Here is an 8,945-nt window from a genome sequence, read left to right on the forward strand (position 1 = left end):
AAAAACTTTTAAAAATTACTATACTGTACTTGTCTTTTTACAATTATTTTTGTATATCATGTGGCCAAGATTTTATAACCACTTTTAAAATAGACACATTTTGGCTATTAATTTTACTATATCTTATTTTTGATGCTTTACAGCTTTCATAGTTATTACAGAATCATCTACAGCTCTGCTAATGGTCTTTTTTAACAACTTTTTTATTAGTTATTTGAAACCTGTATTTGCACAGGAGTAACCTATTCACATTGAAAGAGTAGAATACATCGCCAAAAAAAGGTGATAACAGATGTTCAGAGATTTAGTACAGCCATCTGTGAACTCTAATTTGAGTAAATCTTCTTTTTAGTTAACTTTACAGTGCAAAACATTTATTATTTGAGGGTAAAATTCACTGTTAATGATAATGGCTTATAATAAGTTCCTCTGTATTTATAAGCCTACCATCCACAGGATGTAGGCCTACAGACCCCCGCAAAGTAGTGACAGATGCAGTACCCAAAACAGTCCCAGTGGTGCCAGATGCAGTACCCAAAACAGTCCCAGTGGTGCCAGATGTAGTACCCAAAACAGTCCCAGTGGTGCCAGATGTAGTACCTGAAACAGTCCCAGTGGTGCCAGATGCAGTACCAGAAACAGTCCCAGTGGTGCCAGATATAGTACCCAAAACAGTCCCAGTGGTGCCAGATGCAGTACCCAAAACAGTCCCAGTGGTGCCAGATGCAGTACCCAAAACAGTCCCAGTGGTGCCAGATGTAGTACCCAAAACAGTCCCTGTGGTGCCAGATGCAGTACCCAAAACAGTCCCAGTGGTGCCAGATATAGTACCCAAAACAGTCCCAGTGGTGCCAGATGCAGTACCCAAAACAGTGCCAGAAGAATATGTTGTTAACATGACAATTATTTAGAAAGCTCACTGGGTTTATTGTAATCTAGGATAGAAAAAGTACTAAAGACAATGCAATTCATTTTTCCTTAACACATATGTTTATGCTCTCCACCCACGCTCTTGTTCGTGGACGCGTATAGTGCCAAGCACTTATAGTTGACAAGAGCATCATGTGAACAAGCGTGAACATGCGGCTGGAACAGGAACACAATGCACTCATTTACGTTTTCAACAACTGAAAACGGTGCAGCATGTAGTCAAGACTGATCGATCACCAAACAGCAAAGAGCAGTATTACCTGAATGGCCTTCACCATAAGACACTCCTGCTAAAGAATCCAGCTAAGACCAGCTTTGCTAGTAGCTGTTTTCAGACAGTCAAAGAGCCTGGAAAGCCGCAAACACTGTCATGGTCAGCATGGCCAGCTTGATGAGCTTGGTCATGCTAACATTTCCTATTTTGGGGTGCGTTTCTTGAAAGTGTCGTTGAACAACCACCATAGCTAAATGACAGATGATCATTTTTAACACTCTCTCTCTCCACGGTTACCACGGCGTATGCTTAACGACGCTCTCGGGAAATGCAGTAGCTACTGGTCAGAAGGCTAAGCTGGAGGTTAACGTTAATCAGCTAATGTTAAACCAGCTGGAGTTGGCCGTGCCAAGCAGGTTTTTAAGCATATACGATCTCATACTCTAAACAATCTATGCATCTTAATGGTTAATTTCTTAGAACAGCTGTAAACATTACTACAGCAGTGGAAATAAAGGCCATTGACAAATATATGGGCTATCTTAACGCTGATTCACGTAAGCTTTGTATTTGTAATTCGTGTTTAAGACATTGGTCTGAAGGTATAGTGGCTGATACTAAAACTACAAAGACATCAAAGTACAGTCAGAGACCAAAATAACCCTTAATATATATAAATATATACTTTTACATCAGAGCTCAAAATACAGACATTGCTCCATTTCATCCAGGCGAGCAGCTCAGAGATCGACCTTCGCCCCGACATTTTGTCTTTATCACTCTTCTACTTCAACTCTTCAACTCCTGGTCTTGATGGCTAAGCCTGAACGTGAAAAACACGCCCCTTCATTATCATATGAACAAAGAAATACACAAATAAATAAATGTATTAATTAATCAATAAATTAACAATTGTTAAAAATATAGATACAGAAAAAAGTATAAAAATTAACATAAATAATATAGAAATAAATAAATTGAGAAATATATAACTGCAGAAAAAAGGAAATATGTGTATAATTACAATCAAAATAATCAAAATATACATAATTCAGTTTTTTTTAATTGTTGATTAATTTACTGAGTCTTTTTTATTTTATTTTATTTATTTTTCATTTTGGCAGACCGGCTCCTCCATAACGTGATGCCAGTACCTCCACGTCCACTATTCAGATTCAACATAATACAGAATTATTGATTAATTAATGGCTCAGTTGCTCTGTTGTTTCATCATCAACACAACAGTATTAAAGAAGGAATATTTCACCACTTTACTTTGAGGAACACAAACATCATGACCTCATGAAGACGTAATGATTTAGTGATGCTCATCATTCTTGTTCTATGAAGTTTTGTCTGACCATTCAGTTTGTACCAGTTGACCTGATGAATGAAGACCTGTATGAACATCATGAATAACTCGTCACCTGATGATATTTATATCTTAATTACTACATGAATTAATATAGTGCTCCTGCATTAAAGCATGAGACATGCTTACTTTATGCATATTCATGATGACTCATGATGTATTACATGTATGATTAATGATGACTCACTCATGAAATAAAGCATGAATTAAAGCCATTTCATGAACCCTGATTGTAAAGTGTTACCAAAAAAGACACTAAAGTCACAGAAACTGGGTTTAAGTAAATTTAATCTATAAACACATTTTAAACATGATGATCAAAGTGCTGTATAAAGAGTTCTGAAACAGACATTCCATTTTATTAGACTGTAATAAGGACACAGATGAAGCAGGTTGTAATGAGCTCTTAATAAGCCGTCTGGCTGCATGTTGACCACCTACCCTCATATCTGATTCTGTGCTTTGCCTCATCTGAATGTCTGGGTTTGAACTGCCTGTAAATCCTGTAGTTTGGCGTCTCTTGGTAAAAGATTCCAGCCGACTCTCCTCACTTTGTACCACTGACTGTAAACTGTGCTCTCAGACGAGGAGCCGAAGGTCTACAGGGTTCATTTCAGAGCCTAAATACTAGATTAGCATGTTCAGTTCAGCTCTCTGTCTGTCTCTCTGTCTCTCTCTCTCTCTGTCTCTCTCTCTCTCTCTCTCTGTATCTCCCTCTCTCTCTGTATCTCTCTCTCCCTCTCTCTCTCTCTCTGTCTCTCTCTCTCTGTATCTCTCTCTCTGTATCTCTCTCTCTGTCTCTCTCTCTCTGTATCTCTCTCTCTGTATCTCTCTCTCTGTCTCTCTCTCTCTCTCCCTCTCTCTCTGTATCTCCCTCTCTCTCTGTATCTCTCTGTCTCTCTCTCTGTCTCTCTCTCTCTCTCTCTCTCTCTCTGTATCTCCCTCTCTCTCTGTATCTCTCTCTCTGTCTCTCTCTGTATCTCTCTCTCTCTGTCTCTCTCTGTCTCTGTCTCTCTCTGTCTCTCTGTCTCTCTGGCTCTTTGTGGAGGTAGAGGTGTGTGGTGAGAGGGTTTCTGGGCGTTCATCCTGTTCTTTTTCTCTCGTATCGTTGTTATACTGTTATTAAAGTGGGTATTGTTGGTCGTGATAGTGAACGATAGTTTGGCAACTTGGTGTTTTTGGCAGGAGAACTTCGTGGCGGCGTGTGGAGATGGCGTCTCTCTCCGGTGGCGGGGCGCCGTCTCTGTCACTCCGTCACAGGGTCAGGTGTGAGCCGGGGTCAGGAGAGTCAGTGGAGGAGGTTCTGCTGGGAGTCGGGGAGCTAGTCGGTTGTGAGAACATAGTCTCTGCGTTGCGGATGAACAAGGCTGTGGTGGTCTTCCTGAAGCAGCAGGCCTTGGTGAACCGCTTGGTTGAGAGTGGGGTTTGGGTGAGTGGAGTGTTCTGCGCGGTCTCACCGCTTGTCGCTCCAACAACGAAAGTCACTGTTTCGAACATGCCGCCGTTCATTCCGAACGCTGACATTGAGCGCGAGCTGTACCGGTTTGGGAAATTTGCCGGCTCGATTAAAATGATTCCGCTTGCTTGTAAAAACAGTGCCCTTAAGCACGTGCTGTCTTTCAGAAGGCAGGTGTTTATGTTTTTAGACGATCCAACTTTGGACGTGTCGTTCAGAGTTTGGCATGAAGGGCGGTCGTTCATGATTTATGCTACCACTGGGAGCTTGAGGTGTTTTGAGTGTGGAGACGTTGGGCACAAGAGACAGGCGTGTCCGCATAAAGCCAACAGGGAGGAGGCTGCAGGACCAAGCGGTGTCTCAGCTGAGGAGGTCAGTAACGCAGAGCAGGGCACTGCTGAGGAGAGTGAGGCTGGTGGACCTAGCGGCAGCACTGTGGAGGGAGTGGCTAGCGAGAGGAGTGGGGAGGAGACTGTACGTGAGGTTAGTGGGGCAGATCCTGTGCTGCGTGAGTCACAGGTGCCCGGGACTAGTAAACAGGGGGTTTCAGAGATGGGAGATGGAGAGATACAGGTGAGCTTAGCTCGGGGAGTTTTGCAGGAGGGGATTATAATAGACGCCCCTGTAGAAGACGTCACAGCTGGTGAAGAGGAATTGGGTGATGAGGATACATGCTCGGTGCTTTCTGGAATTTCTGAATTTGGATCTCAGCCAGAAGAAGCTGATCTTTACTCTCTCCAGGAAATAAACTCTTTCTTGGATGAGACTTTTGGTAGGGCGGTTGATGTAAAGGATTTTTTCCCGGATGTTGACAAATTTGTCTCTTCAGTAGTGCAAATTCAGCGGAATGTTGGATATGATGCCTTGAGTGAGAAAAAGAGGTTTCGGCTGAAAAAGTTCTTAACTAAATTGCGGAGGAGTAAAGGCCCTGTTTCACTGTAAAAATAAAATGCACACACTGCACAAGGTGTACTTCTTAACGCTGGTCTTTTTTCTGTGTCTGTCCTTCCTCTTTACCTCTATTTGTATGGAGCTTCTCAGAGTGGGCTCTTTAAACATGAATGGGGGTAGGGATAGGAACAAGTTAGAGATGCTTTCAGAGATGATTAGGATTAGGAAAATTGATATAATTTTTCTACAAGAAACCCTTTCTGATAGTGAAAATCAAACTGACTGGGGAATATGGTGGAAGGGCTCCTATACTCTTAGTCATGGGACTAACTCTAGTGCAGGGGTAGCTGTGCTGTTCTCTACTTCATTAGATGTGACTTTGCAGTCAACTACAGAACTTGTGAAGGGGAGGGTGCTTTTAGTCAAAGCTGAGATCAGTGGGTTTTCCTTTCTTTTTGTGAATGTATATGCACCGACTAAGGGCACTGAGCGTTAAGAGGTTTTCTCAAATTTGCACCATGCTCTTTCAGGATATAGTAATGCAGACATGTGTGTGGTAATGGGAGGAGACTGGAACTGCACTACGCAGTTCACGATTGATAGGAATGGGGAGGTACCACATAGTCAGTCTAGTATTAAACTTGCAAGTTTAGTCTGTGAATGTGGTTTAATGGATGTATGGAGAGATAAAAATGAGGGAGTGAGGCAGTACACATGGTTAAAGGTAGGTGATTCTAGAGTGTGTGGGGCTAGGTTGGACAGGTTTTATGTAAGCAAAGGTTTTAACAACAGGGTGGTGAGAGCAGGGGTAATTCCTGTGGGGTTTTCCGATCATCATATGGTTACTGTGGAAATAAGTGTAACGGCTATAACACATGCAAATTGCTACTGACATTTTAATGTTAAATTATTGCAAGACAGTGTTTTTTGTGATAAATTTGCACTTTTTTGGTGTAAGTGGAAAGCTCAGAAGCACTCTTTTGAAAACTTGAGTCAGTGGTGGGATGTAGGGAAGGTACAGATTAGACTTTTCTGCCAGAGTTACTCAGCACATACTGCCTCATCAGCACGCTCTGCTGTAAAGAAATTGCAGCAAGACATTGAGAACCTGAGAACAAATAATCGGAAACAGCAGAATAGGGCTTCATAGGGAGCTAGCAGAAAAAAAACGAGAGTTGGGATTCTATCTACAAGAGCAGGTGAAAGGGGCTTTAATACGTGCAAGGATTAGCTTGATTAAGGACATTGATGCACCTAGTGCTTATTTTTTTAATCCAGAAAGAAAGACTGTACAACAGAAGCAGATGACTTTTTTAAGGTGCACCAATGGGACCTTGACGTCCGACCCTGCTAAGATGAGGAGGCTGGCGGTGCAGTATTATGCTGAACTGTATGGTGCTAAGGACTGTGACTCTGACAGCGCTGCAGACCTTCTTCAAGATCTTCCATAGTTGAGTCCAGGTCAGAGGAAGAAGCTGGATGCTGATATTACGGTTGAAGAACTTACAGCGGCGGTGAAGCAACTGTCTGCTGGTCGATCCCCGGGTGGATGGATTACCAGCTGAATTTTATCAACATTTTTGGACAGATCTGGGACAGGATTTTTATGAGGTGATACTGGAATGCTTGAAGACTGGTTTGCTCCCTACTAGTTGTCGGAGGGCAGTTTTGTCCCTGCTACCGAAGAAGGGAGATCTAGGTCTTTTAAAGAACTGGAGACCTGTTTCACTGCTCTGTGTGGACTATAAAATACTATCAAAGTGTCTTGCTAATAGATTGAAATGTTATTTAGATTCTGTGATCTGTAAAGATCAAACATATTGTGTACCAGAGAGAACGATTATGGATAATTTGTTTTTATTGAGGGATGTAATTGATTTGAGTTTAATGAATAATGATAGATTAGGGATTTTATCACTTGATCAAGAAAAAGCTTTTGACAGAGTAGATCATGGTTATCTTTTTAAAACTTTGACAGCATTTGGATGTGGGGATAAGGTTGTAACTTGGCTTAAGCTTTTGTATGCTGACGCATCTGTCATGGTAAAAGTGGGTGGGGCTTTGAGTGTGAAGGTGCCTGTACAGAGAGGTATACGGCAGGGCTGTCCCTTGTCAGGTCAGTTATATAGTATTGTGATTGAACCCTTATTATGTAGGTTGAGACGAGATCTTAAGGGGATACCTATAACAAAAGACCCCCATGGGATTCATGTTTCTTTGTCTGCTTATGCAGACGATGTCACAGTTTTGATCACTACTCAGGGAGATGTTGAGGTACTTAAGAGAAGTTTGGAGACTTATGAAAAAGCATCTTCTGCAAAAGTGAATTGGGGTAAATGTGAGGGGTATTTGATTGGTCATTGGGCAGACACAGAAGTTCCTCAACTTCCAGGGGGGCTGATATGGGGAAGGGAGGGTTTAAAGGTTTTGGGTGTGTTTTTAGGTAATGGTTTATTTCAGCAGAAAAACTGGGAGGGTATGGAGGAGAAGGTATCGGCCCGGTTGTCTAAATGGAATTGGCTATTACCACGGTTGTCGTACAGGGGGAGAGTGCTGGTGGTGAATAACTTGGCTGCCTCTACGTTGTGGCACAGGATGATGGTTTTAGAGCCTCCTGAGGAGCTGATCGGAAGGCTACAGAAGAAAGCGGTAGATTTCTTTTGGAGTGGACAACATTGGACTCGGGCAGCTGTGCTTTTCCTGCTGGTGGAGGAAGGAGGACAAGGCCTGGTGGATATACGGAGCCGAGTGAGGGCCTTTCGGCTGCAATCAGCAAAAAGACTGCTTTACCAGAGAGATCTACCGTGGACTCAAACAGCCAGTAAAATCCTGCAAAGGGCAGGGAGTCTGGGATATGACCTTCAGCTGTTCTGGATAAGGCTGGCTGAAGTCAGTCTGTCTGGTCTTACTCCTTTTTATCAATCTCTTCTCCTGGTCTCGAAGACGGTTTTTGAGGTGTCCAGAGACGTTCAAAGTTCGACAGAGTGGATACTGGAAGAACCATTGCTGCATAACCCATTGATACAGACCAGACTTCTGTTATCAGCTAGCGTGAGAGCATGCCTCTTGAGAAAGGGGTGCACAAAGCTGGGGCACTGCATGGCCGTCAATGGGTGGAAGTCACCCGTGGAACTCGGGGAGGTGACTGGACTACAGTCATGCAGAGTGGTCGCTAGACTGCTGGACGAGGTAAAATCAGTCCTTCCTGGGTGTTATAGAGAACTGATGGCAAGAATAGGGATACAGAGACAGCAAGCAAGAGGACTTTCTGCTCCCGGCATCGAGGTCGCATTGGCGATTCGGGTGGATCCAGGGGAGGAGAGAGTCCCACCAGTAACGTTGTTTCACATTCCGGATTTGGGACAGTTTCAAGCGCTCTCAAGGAAGGCTCTGTACCATGCCTGTGTCAAAGTTGCACACCAGACTGATCTGCAGCATCAGAGAGTGGTAAAGTGGCTGGAGTTGTTCGGGCCAGACTTCCTCCTGAGGGACAGGTGGAGGTCCCTATATAAACCGCCTATAGAGAAGCGTTCAGCCGATCTACAGTGGAGGATTATTCACGGGGCAATAGCTACAGAGAGACACGTGGCCCACCTGAATCCATCAGTGGGGGGGCAGTGTAGATTTTGTGGTCAGGATGAAACGATTGAGCATCTGTTTCTGCGCTGTGATAGGTTGAGTGGCTTGTTTTTGTTTTTAAAAGTTTGTTTTGATGCTTTCAGCGAGGAATTCTCCAATAGAGTTTTTATTGCCAGGGTGAAGTACAGGACTAGCAAGCGGAAGAAAATGTGTCTTCTAAATTATATTGTAGGGACAGCAAAATTAGCTATATGGAAGACGAGGAAGAATAAGGCCACAGGTGCTGGCTGTGTGAATCCTGAGCTGATGTTGAAGTGGCTGATGGCAGGGCAGATCAGAGTGGAATATGAGTATTATAGGCTGGTAGGCCAGGTAGAGGTGTTCAGCGATGTGTGGGGACAGAGTGCTGTACTGTGCTGTGTTGATGACGATTCTCACCCGGTCTTTCAGTTTTAACTGTGTTTTAACGTCGTATATCTGGATGGATCTGTTGTGATAAAGGT

Source organism: Colossoma macropomum, unplaced genomic scaffold (genome assembly GCF_904425465.1).
Source record: "Colossoma macropomum unplaced genomic scaffold, Colossoma_macropomum, whole genome shotgun sequence".
NCBI classification, from domain to species: domain Eukaryota; kingdom Metazoa; phylum Chordata; class Actinopteri; order Characiformes; family Serrasalmidae; genus Colossoma; species Colossoma macropomum.